Raw genomic sequence first — 12,624 nt, 5'->3', positions numbered from 1 at the left:
TATGATAAGATAGACATCTTCCAAAATTTTCGAAGGTTGAAAAAGGAAACTGAAACTTAGTTCCAACAACAGACTTAACATTGCTTAATAGTTCAGCCAATTTATGTACAGGCGAAACAGAAGCGTGCGGTAAAGAGAGGCGGGGCAAGCGCCGCTTGCGTTGTTTTTTAAAACACTTTTGATATCTTAAGTTCGTGTTTTTCAATGCCTTTATACACATTAGAATGGAATTTACATGTATTTAATATAAGATATTTACATTTCAGAATTTTCATTTCCCCTATGTTCTGTTCTTCTGGCTTGAAACATAAACCAGCTACACTCTTGACGACGCTGGGCGATGCGGCACGATTGACCGCGTTAGAAGAAGAGGACTGCTCGCCTTTCTCCCCGCTTTTCGAGTGAGTTATGCAGTTCTTGCATGGACTCTGTCCATCCCCGTTTACGAAGAAGAAAGACCGAGGGCAAGCAACACCAAGACCGCATCTGTCTTTGGCAAGGGTGTTGGAAAGAATTCGTACACAAGTGTTGCTAACTTCCAGAATTTTCTCTGCATCTGTAGCACCACTTTATGCGGTACCATTTTCATGTTTGAAGCTGTATAGTAATCAACAAATTACATTATTAAGTTAGCCAGTGATCACCAGTCGTATATGATTTTATAAGAAGTGAACTCACAGCCGGTACTTGAACATATTCGTCGTGTGGTCAGTTACTCGGAAATATGGAGGGTATGTAACACTGCGAAAAGGAAGGTTAATTTAGAAGCGTGGGTGCTGCGAATGCTTGTTGTTTTTTACTGTGATACTGTGCTGTGTTTTTCTGTTTTTGTGTCGTGTTTTTTTTTACCTGGTGTAAAAGTATGGTTCTACGTTGAAAATTTCCGCCATGGGTGACATACCAGACGAGCCATCGATTTGCAGTGGTGCAGGTAAGGACTTGATTAGGGACCTTCTTTCAAAACCATTCAGTTCGAGAACATATGGTGAAAAGTTGGAGCTTGTGAACCATGAGCGACTGTGTCCTGAACTGTGCATAACCAAACCAACTAAGAAAGATGGGAAAGTTTTCATTAGGCAGTTTAAAACATCTCAGTACAACAATATTATGTGATTATGTGGCAGCAATGATCTTAATAAATTATTTTGTTGGCCATGTGTTTTGTTCAATACAAATTTAGGACCATGGAACTATACAGACTACAGTGACTTGAGCAATTTTTATAATGCAGTGCAAAGACATGAACGTTCCCAAAATCACATCTGCGCTTGCATCCAACTGAAGACATTCGGAAAGTCCAGAATTGATATACAATTAGATCTGCAAAAGAAAGCTGCAGTTTTAAAACACAATGAAACTGTGAAGAAAAACAGAGAAATTTTGAAAAGATTTATAAACGTAACATGTTTCCTTGGTAAACAGGAACTTGCATTTAGAGGACATGACGAAACACAAGGTTCAACCAATAGAGGAAATTACGTAGAATTAAGCAAATTGATAAGTAAATATGATCCTGTTCTTTGCAATCATTTGGAAACTGCAACAGTGTTTACTGGGCTCTCAAACAGAATTCAAAACGATTTTATTGAAAGCATCAGTTCTTCACTAATGAAAGAAATTAAAACAGAAATCTCAGCAAGCACATTTGTTTCCATACTGCTTGATGAAGCGTCAGATATCAGTAATACCTGTAAGTCACAACTTTCAACAGTTTTACGATACGTAAGATCAGATGGTTTGGTTTGCGAGAGATTTATTTGCTTTGATGACGTCAGTAAAGACAGAACAGCAACAGCATTAAGAAAACACGTTTTCAAAGTAATTGAAGAATTTAATTTCGGCAACAAGATCGTTTCGCAGGCTTATGATTGTGCAGAAGTAATGGCAAGTGAACTGAATGGTTTACAATCAAAAGTACGTGAAAAGTATCCAGAAGCTATGTTTGTTCACTGCTACGCGCATGTCTTAAATTTATTGCTGGTGCAAGCTGCAAACAGCGTTAAAGAAAGTAGTATTTTTTTCAAAACGCTCTCTGGGTTAGCTGCCTTTTTCTCTGTTTCTACCAAACGCACCGAGCTATTAGACCAAATAGTTCAGAAAAGGTTGCCACGTGTTGCAACCACAAGGTGGAACTTCAATTCTAGACTTGTCCAAACTGTTAATAATTACAGGGAATCTTTAATTGAGTTGTTCGAAGAAATTACAGACAACCCCGCTGACTGGGACACCAACACTTACAACGAAGCTAGTGGGTTTTGTGGAAGACTAGGTAGCTTTCCATTTGTCTTTTGCTTGCAGTTATTTGATGAAATATTCCAATACATTGATGTTCTGTTCGATATTCCCCAAGCAAAATGTAATGACATATCATACTGCCAGAAAAAAGTAATAGAGTGTTTGAGGGTAATGGAAGACAAGAGGAACAGTTTCAACGCGTTCTGGAAGCGAATGGAAATTCATAAGAATCTGTCAAAATTTCGTCAAAGAGGTGTTACATCCGTACTACAGACGAGTATTCGTTGAAATTCTCGATACAATCACTATGCAAATAAGGACAAGATATGCAAACCTTGACAAACTTTCATTTCTCGAATTGCTAGAGAGTAGTAAATTCCCACATAATTCTCAACATTTTCCTGACGGCACCTTACAATCTTTGCAGGCTACATATGGCCGTCATTTTGATTGCCTCCGCCTGAAAAGTGAACTAACTGTAATGTATAAATCTGAAGATTTCCGTGATAAAAATGTTTGTGATTTGTATAAGTACCTGCACCACATGCAACTCACTGATTGTATGGCTGAACTACGTAAACTGTGTTTGCTGGTTATGACTATTCCTGTGACAACAGCATCTGTGGAAAGGTCATTTTCTGCCTTGAAGAGAATCAAAACTTACTGTCGCAGTAATCAAAGGCAAGAGCGTTTATCAAATTTGGCACTGCTTTCAATCGAAAGCACGTTATTAAGCGAGCTGTGCAATAGGGGCGAAGATTTTTATGGAGACGTGATAGATGAATTCACCAAGAAGAACAGACGGCAGGAATTCCAACTTAAGTAAGGTAATATTTTTTCAATTTATAATTTGATTGTTTAATATTTTTTCTGTACTTTTCATTTAAATTCTACGATTCGATTGAGCGAATGATAATTACATAAATACTCTTTCGTCCTGTTAGTAATGATTCATAATTCTAGCTAAGTCAGAAACCGAAACCCGTCCGTTTATTTAAAATCGAAACTTTATGCTAATAGGATGTTTATTATTTTCAGGGTTAAAAAAGAACGTAATTTAATTTACAGTTGCCCTCAAATATCAGGTAAATGGTTATTTTCTTCATGGTTGGAATTTACATCGAGTATATATCGAGAGGCTGTTTTTCTTTTTTAAAAACCGTGCGGTGAAGATTTTATTTTACGGTATATATGCACTTCACACACTCAAGCCCGATACGTCACCATTATGCACATTATTGTAAATGGGTGTGTGTGTAAGCCTATATTGTATTTGAAATTGTTATAATTAACCGAAACGAAAAATTAACCCATCGCTTGCCTATGACGGAAGGTCACGGCACGCCCCTGAGGCGAAAGAGTCTATCCTATTTTTCTTCTTTCTTTTTGTGTTATTTACAAATTACTAATTACTATCATTACATCTATATATCATCTTTTATAAATGTAAGGTGAAGCTCATATGTTTTTCCTTGGTTATTTTCTTGGTTATCATGTGTAAGTTCTAACCCCAACTGTCAGGTTAATAATTTATACCTCTTTTTCATATCTAATCTTATATTAATTTTTATATTACTGTAACACATATTATCATAGTATTGTACCTTATGAATTATTCTGATTGTATATTTTGTGTACCAAACAGTGTTATAATACAAGGTACTGTAAGTGGGCATTTGCCTGTAGTGTCATGTCTTTAAATAAATAAGTATGTATAAAATAGAGAACCATATTTACTACATTACTAGCCATGAGGAAATGTATGATAATACCATAGAAAAGGGGACAGAATTTTTTGGGTCGGGACGGGACCAGAACGAGATTTTTTTTTTTTAATCCCGACATTCGGGACGGGAAAAATTCGCAATTTTCCGACAAAGTCGGGAAATTTTCGGGACGGAAAATGTTCAAAATTTCCCGAAGCTCTGAAAATCTCGAATCCTACACGTCATTTTCACCTTAACTGATTGTTTTTGCATTTCTGGTACAAAAACTAACGATTTCCGATAAATTCCAAACATTAACAATGCAGGAAACGTCGAGAATTAACGACTTTTTAAAATGACCATTCGGTATTTCCCGACTGCTCGGGATCCCGATAAGTCGGGAAGTCATTTCCCGAAGTCGGGATCGGGACGGGAAATTTTTCTCCCGATTCCGGTTCCGATTTTTCGGGATCCCGCACACCCCTAGTTATTACGTAAAAAAAGGAGTCAGTTATTAATAACAACTATAAAAATAAAAGTACAGTAGAGTGGAATTATTATATATTATTCTTTGCCAGATTCACAAGAATAAAGCGCTTAAATTGTGAAAATTGCAAGTGACGTAAACAAATGCTGTGCAAATTTTAAGTTTTTTTGAGTTCCGATATCTTTTCTGTTGTTGATCATCGTCTTATTAAAATTCTTAGTTTCACAGCAATGATTTATCTATCATGTTCCGACATAATTTCTGAGGTAAGGTAAAGATAAAGTGCTCCCTTGTGCTTAGCACCACGCCATGAAGGCGTATAGGGGGTAACGCCCCACACTCTCTTGATCCGGTCGTGAGTGGGGGTGATGTGTTCAGCATCACGCCCCTGACCGCCTTTACCCCCCAGGGTTACCCCCCAGGTACCATGTTATTCGACGCTGGGTGGGCGCCGGGGCCGCTTCCAACGTTAGAAAAGTTCCCGGATTTGAACCGGCCGGGGATCGAACCCGGGACCTTGAGCATGGTAGTCAGACGCGTTACCGACTGAGCCACCGCGGTTAAGATGAAATTAAACTTGCAATGTAATAGCAGTACGTTCAGCATCAAATTCTCCATGTATGATAAGTAAAGCATACAAGTCTTATTTGAGAAATGTTGAAGAAAATATCACTCATAACTCAAAGATGTTCTGGAATTTCATTAAAAACAAAAAGAGAAATTTAAGTAAACAGAAACAAATGACTTATGAAGCCCAAAATCTTGAGTCCAGCAAGGAAATTGCCGATTCCTATGCTAAGTATTTTAACAGCGTATATTCCTCTTCTCCCTCATCATATTCAATTCCTGAACCTTCCTATACTGAGGTAACTCATTGTCTTAACATTCACTCAGTAACTAATGATGATTATAACGAATCTGTAAAAAAATTAAAATCGAGTAAATCTAGTGGTGCGGATCAAATTCCTACTTATATATTTAAAGCTTGCGCTGACGTATTACGCATACCACTTTGTCATATATTTAATCAGATATTAAAAACCCAAATATTTCCCGATATTTGGAAAATTAGTAAAGTAGTCCCCATTTTTAAATCTGGTAATGTATGTGATGTAAAAAACTATCGACCTATATCTCTCATTTCCGCTCCGTCTAAGATATTTGAACAAATTATTTATAAAAAAATATTTAACCATGTCAAACCATTTATAACTACAGAGCAACATGGGTTTTACCCGAACAGAAGTACTACAACTAACTTGATCACATTAACCCAATTTGTTTTTTGACTCATTTAATGAAGGATCCCCAGTAGATGTAATATATATTGATTTTGCCAAAGCTTTTGACAAATTAGACCACTCAATTTTACTTCAGAAATTATCAAACTTTGGCTTTTCCATAAGTTTATTAAAACTAGTAGCTTCCTATTTAAGTAATAGAACCCAATTTGTAACATATAATCAGGTAACCTCTTTTCCGTTTATTGTGCACTCTGGCGTACCACAGGGTTCAAATTTGGGCCCTTTATTTTTTCTATTATATATTAATGACTTACCACGAACAATTAAATACTCCAAGTGCTTATTGTTTGCCGATGATGTAAAAATATACAAGAGAGTAAATCATGAGACTGACTGTCTAGCTCTCCAATCCGATTTAAATAATTGTTACTTTTGGTCACAAACAAATAAGCTTTCTTTTAATGTCAATAAATGCTTTGTACTTTCTTTTGCTCGACGACATATGAGATACACTCACAAATATATAATTAAAAGTAATTCTTTAAGAAGAAAAAGCATTAGCAAGGATTTAGGAATATGGTTAAACAACAAACTCACCTTTGATACTCATATTGAAAAAGTAGTTAACGACTCTTATAAAATGCTTGGCTTTGTTTTAAGAAACTCCAAAGATTTATTTAATATCAACTCTTTACTATATTTATTTAATAATCTTGTACGAGCAAAATTAGAATACGGGAGTACGGTATGGAACCCATATATCTCATGCCATATAAATAAAATTGAAAAAATTCAGAATACATTTTTACGACATATTTACTACAAAAAATACAAGAGATCTTCATATGCAGATCGCATCTCCTATGTTAAATTACAAAATGAATTCTCATGTGATACACTTCAACGAAGACGCGAAACGGCTGACCATATATTCCTATACAAACTTATCAATGGTATACTTGAGTGTGAAAATCTTTTACAGTTGATAAACTTTAACGTCAATTATAAGGTATTAAGAGTAAGACAACCATTTTACTGCAATAAATCAAACACAAAATTCCATCAAAATTCTCCAATCATTAGATATTAAGTAAACATAATAATATTGTCCCGAATGGAATTGATTTGGATTTTGCTTTTAATGTTAAAAACTATCTATATAGTTTAAACAACATATTAGATATATAATATATAAATAAAACAGATCCAATTCTAAGTGATATATTTATAGTCTCAAATACAATGGACATTTCCACTCAATTTTTTTTACAACAATTTTAAAAACTACACCCTGGAAAAATGACCCCTGCAAGTTCTCGCGTTTCTCTGCGTCCAGTTTAAGGCAGAAACGAGACTTCCAAAGTTGGGAGGCTAGCGTTGCGCTGAAAACACGCCGCCGCCATGTTTCTACGTCACTCCTTAGGGAGAGCTCGTTTGTCGTCTGCTTCGAGCGTCCAGTTCCGGATGTGTAGCCCACGGTGAGCGAACAAGTGCAGCAGTTTTACAAATCTGTACCGATTTAAATAATGGAAGAAGGAGCGATAGGAGAAAGGAAAGCTATGCTTTGTAATCATGATTCTTCTATGAAATATCCGTGTTGCTCACGTGCAAGATGAATGAAAGGGTTCAGCTGCGTGTGTGTTCTCAGGCCATGCGAAAAATATTGCTTATAAAATTGGTTGCTGACCAGACACTCAAAAAATATTTTTTAAACTGATATTTATCGATATTTACCGTAACCTATGTAGTGCAAAATAGGAATTTTCACATTCTTCACTTTATTTATAAAGCCTATTTAACTTTCTTTTCCATAAAGCAATTTCAGTTTGTGTTCCATTTCTGTTGCGCAAATTAAGATCAAACATTTTTGTGCAGATAAGAGAAAATACACTGAGAAGATTACATTAGTTGCACAGTACATATCTATACTTAGTTTATGTATAATTATTACAAGGAAATAATGTGTATATAACCATGGACGTATTTAAGGGGGATTCAACGGGTCCAACCCCTCTCTTTTTTTGGTTCACAAAAATTACCAGTTTCCTTGTTCTATCCGCTTGTTCATAAAAAATTCCTTCGGACTTATTTCATTCTCTTAAATTAGAGATGTATAGGACGGGATACGGATGGGACGGAAATTTCGTAATTCCACTCACCAGATGGGACTGCAGACCAATATCTGCAATTTCCTGATAGTTTCGGAATTTCTGCGATAAGAAACTGCATTGAGACTATCAAATCAGTTATTTTACCCCCTCGAATCATATTAAAGATATTTCGTTCTTAACCAAATATGCTAATGAAATTATAGGTGATTATCAATGTGGATTTAAACGTAACAGATCAACTACAGATCAAATTTTTCACATCAGACAGACACTTGAAAAAAGTGGGAATATAATCAAAATGTCCATCAGCTATTCATTGATTTCAAAAAAGCATATGATTCGGTCTAAAGAGATAAATTATATAATATATTAGTAGAGTTTGGAATACCTAAGAAGCTTGTTAGTATGATAAAAATATGCACCAGTGAAACAGAAAGTAAAATTCGTGTGGGCATTAATATGTCTGACAAATTTACAATTCATGATGGGTTAAAACAAGGAGATGCATTATCTCCATTGCTCTTTAATTTTGCCTTAGAATATGCTGTTAGGAAGGTAAAAGAAACTAAAGAAGGACTAAAATTAAACGGTGTGACTCCGTTGTTAGCATATGCAGATGATGTAGACTTACTGGGGGATGATGTTAATACAATTAAGAATAATGCTAAAATATTTTTCAAAACTGCTAAAGAGAAAGAGAAAACTAAATATATGCTTATAGGCCGAAACCAAGTGTTAGGTAATAATCAAAATCTAATTATTGATAACAACTCGTTTGAACCAGTTTTCAAATTCAAATACTTAGGATTAATATTAACAAATGAAAATGATATTAAAGAGGAAATAAAAAGTAGGCTTAATTCAGGAAATGCATGTTACTTCTCACTTCATAAACTTTTGTCTTCTCGTTTAATATCTAAGAAACTAAAAGTTAAAATATACAAAACCGTAATTTTGCCTGTAGTATTATATGGGTGTGAAACTTGGTCCCTTACATTGAAAGAGGAACATAAATTGAGAGTATTTGAAAATAAGATCCTTAGGAAAATCTTTGGACCTAAAAGGGATGAGGAGACAGGCGAGTGGAGAAGGTTACATAATTTAGAACTACATAATTTGTATTCATGTCCAGATATTAGTAGAATAATTAAATCAAGAAGACTTAGGTGGGCAGGCCATGTGGCACGAATGGGAGAGGAAAGAGGAGTTTACAGGATTCTTGTTGGGAAACCTGATGGTAAGAGACCTATAGGAAGGCCAAGACGAAGATGGAGGGACAATGTTGAGATGGACCTAAGGGAAATCGGTAGGGATGGAAAAGAGTATATAGATCTTGCTCAAGATAGGGAAAGATGGAAGGCCTGTGTTGCTGCAGCCATGAACCTTCGGGTTTAAGAAGGCTAGAGAGTTTGTTAGTTAGTTGGTTCTTAAAAACGTAGTGACACAAGATGAACAGAAAAGTATCAATACTTCGTGACTACAAACACACAACTTTGTGTGTACCGTACCTTTTTATACCAACATCCCCTCCCCCATGCTCCCCAACAAGCTTCCGGCCAGCAGTGTCCTGGATTTTCACTTACGAAATAAAGCAACCCTAATCATACCAAAAGTTGATCCATCCCTCCCCCCGTGAACTATATATACGCCCATGTGTATAACAATATCCCATACTGAAATGGTACGATATAATTATTTTGAATTTTGTACTGCGAAAAAAGCCGCCTCATCTCGTTACCCCGAACGCATTAATTGGTTGGTTCACAACTTCACCACTAAGGATCCTATCGAGACGAGACATGGCAGCCTTGGTCTCATTCTCGTTGAGAGTTGTAAATGTCTGTCTCGTGTTTATTTGTAAATGTCTGATTGACAGTCTCGTCTCAATTTATAGACATCCGTCTCGGTTTGGGAGGGCAATTCTCGTTCTCGTCTCAAGTCTAGAAAAATATAGAATTAAGAACGTATGCAGAGGCTTATCATTATAAATACAAAGAAAACCTTTCTTAATATTTTTTATTATTATTATTATTATTATTATTATTTTACTCCTCTTTTCGACGGTACAGCCCTCGAAAACTAAATATTATCCTGCTTATATATGCAAACCAAACTGCAGATTCAGAATTACCAGGAATGAACTGGCGTTGTAATTATTATACACAAAATTCATGATTTATCTGAGGAAGTCGCATGTTCCAGGTTTGACTCTCCACCTGGGCATGACTGTTTCCTTGTGAGTGGCATTTCATTGAACTGGAAATTGTTACATGGGAGGATGTTTGCTCGAGACTTTGGGGACAGCTAGAGGGATGCTTCTATTGTTAATGTTAGTGTTGCTCACGAGACGAGGCATGTTCCGTCTCGTCTCATAAAAGGAGATGGGACAAGTGAATGTTTTCGAAATTAGATGGGACAGAAGAAAAAGTTCGTCTCTTATCATGGCAGGTTGGGTGATACTTAGATTGTGCAGTTGGTGGTAGTGTGTGTGTGGGGGGGGGGGATGTACTCCTGCACCCCGACTTCGAATACAGCTTGTAGTTATTCATCTTCATTGTAGCGATTAGCCAAAAGTGGGAAGATATGTGATGTTAGAGATGATAAATAAATTATAATAAATTAACCATGCGTTCTCATCGTTGCGGTTAAACAAAGTGAACGGAAAAGCGACGTAAAAGTAGGCTAAATACAAAAATTTGCAATATATATATTAACTGAAGAAAACTGTCATTTACTGCAGGAAATTGAAAACTCACCGTACCTTTTTATACCGTATCACCTCTTATATTGCAGAAATTGGTGTGTAAACCAGTGTGTTCTAAAAGTATTATCTTAAAATTTGTGAAGAAAATATTTTAATTGAGCTCGACGTCGAATATTTAACGTGCCTGACGTCATTCTGGTTCTTCATTACAATGGTAATGTCAAACCCACAAAAACAATTAAACAAATAAACAAAAGGCAATCATTAATAACCTATTTACCTTTTGTCCCAGGGTAAGTGCCATCAGTTGGAGCCCAAGAGATTACATAGGGTAGAACAAATCACACCACAGGGTTAGTTCTATATATATACACTGTAATTTCTATAAAAGAGCACATGCATAAACATTACATCATTGCCCCTTTCATTCTCACAGTCACACTCGCATTCATTTCTCGGCAATCCAATAGACATGAGTAATTAATACAATAATAGTTCGGCGGCATGTTTAAAGTTAGCTACAATAATTTAAACTTTTCTTAATTTGACATTTTTACTTTTGCATTTACGGAAAAACATGTTCCGGTCGGAGCTTTACCTGTACGACAAAACACTACTCCTTTTAAGTTGTTGTTGTTGAATGAATGTTAATCTATATATTGTTAATTTTGAGGTTAACAAGGATCACTGATATATAATTATATTGACAATTTATAGCGTCGTACAATCTGAATGTTAAATACTTTGGATGAATGGATAATTGAACGCTGTACGGTTTTACATGTTAAAATGATAGTTGATGCAATTTAATCACCGTAATAAGCAATGTCTGTTCGAGATTTTTAATGTAATTAAGCGAGTTCATTGGATGTCACGACGGGGCGAACGAAGCTTATCCATTTTCACGTCCATTCCGGCTTACCTTTGTCGGCTCTGACTGAAGTCCTCGTGGTGAAGTCGTGGATGTTTGCGGCGTGGTCAATAGATGGCTTCCGGGCGATAAGATAGGATCTCCGCATCTTCAAGGATTGGCAACTGGGTCGGACGCCCCCCAGCAGGGCCTTTCTCTGTCTCTACTCCATATTGATAGTACACAGACACGTGCGAAATAACACAACACGGAACGGTGTGACACACAAAGCGGATACTTTAAGCGGGTGGTTCGCGGAAGATTGTGTAGGATAACACGCCGAAGAAAATCTGAGTAAAACTGGTGGTTTCCCTTCTCTGCGCGTCTATTTATTTGCTATTCAAAAGGTCTGTTACGGTACCCTCTCTGTCCAAGCGTTGCTAAATTGTCATCAAGTCGTAGCCTCTTGTCCTGCTATCTTCGCCCGTATATTTGGAGTTCTTTGACCCTTCTCGAGCAGCACCTCGAGTAGAGGTTAGCCAAAGATCGGGCCTATTGTAACCTGCACGTTCGTTCCAGTCTAGCTGTTTAACCTTTAATATCGGGCTTAATTTATCTCCTATCAAATTCTGCTTTGGGGATTTCGTCGATGATAATCTGCTGCTGGGCTGTCTTTAATTTCAGTTGAATCTGACCATTGGTAACAAAGTTGTATTTTTATATTTCTTTACCCGAGGCTCGGCCTCTTCTCTCAGGAAACAGGCTAGTCCTTCGCTCTCTGCCGTCCAAGTCCCGGTGAACAGCAACAATCCAATGCATATTATTGCTTATTACGATGATTAATTGATTTACCTGATAATTAGCAAGATTTTATCGTTATAATATTATGACGAAAATAACTGTAATTCCAGAAAAGGCATTCCTATAATATTAAGTTCTTGCCAGTCAGAACTAGCCTATGTATTCGCAATGAGCAAGGCTGTTCACGTGCTCAGCCATTGACTGTTACAAGGTTTGCTTTGTCACCCTAATGAGAAAACCCTTACCGAGTGGCTGAATTATAGTAAATACTACTATACTGCTAGGGCATAATTCATCTCCAAGAAATGGAGCACAGATTTTTGCACTGGAAGTTGTAAGATACTTGTTTTACACAGTAGCAGGTGAATTTTCTGTCGCTTCCGCGGCTCATGCTAACTTGTCGGGACTAGAAGAAGCCGCACGCATTTCTAAGTGATGACGTCAGAGCACCTCCTGTCTGTGGAGAGGACGTTTTCAAATCCGTGA

Source organism: Lepisma saccharinum, chromosome 2 (assembly GCF_977018435.1).
Source record: "Lepisma saccharinum chromosome 2, izLepSacc3.1, whole genome shotgun sequence".
Taxonomy (NCBI): domain Eukaryota; kingdom Metazoa; phylum Arthropoda; class Insecta; order Zygentoma; family Lepismatidae; genus Lepisma; species Lepisma saccharinum.
This window is presented reverse-complemented; position numbering follows the sequence as displayed.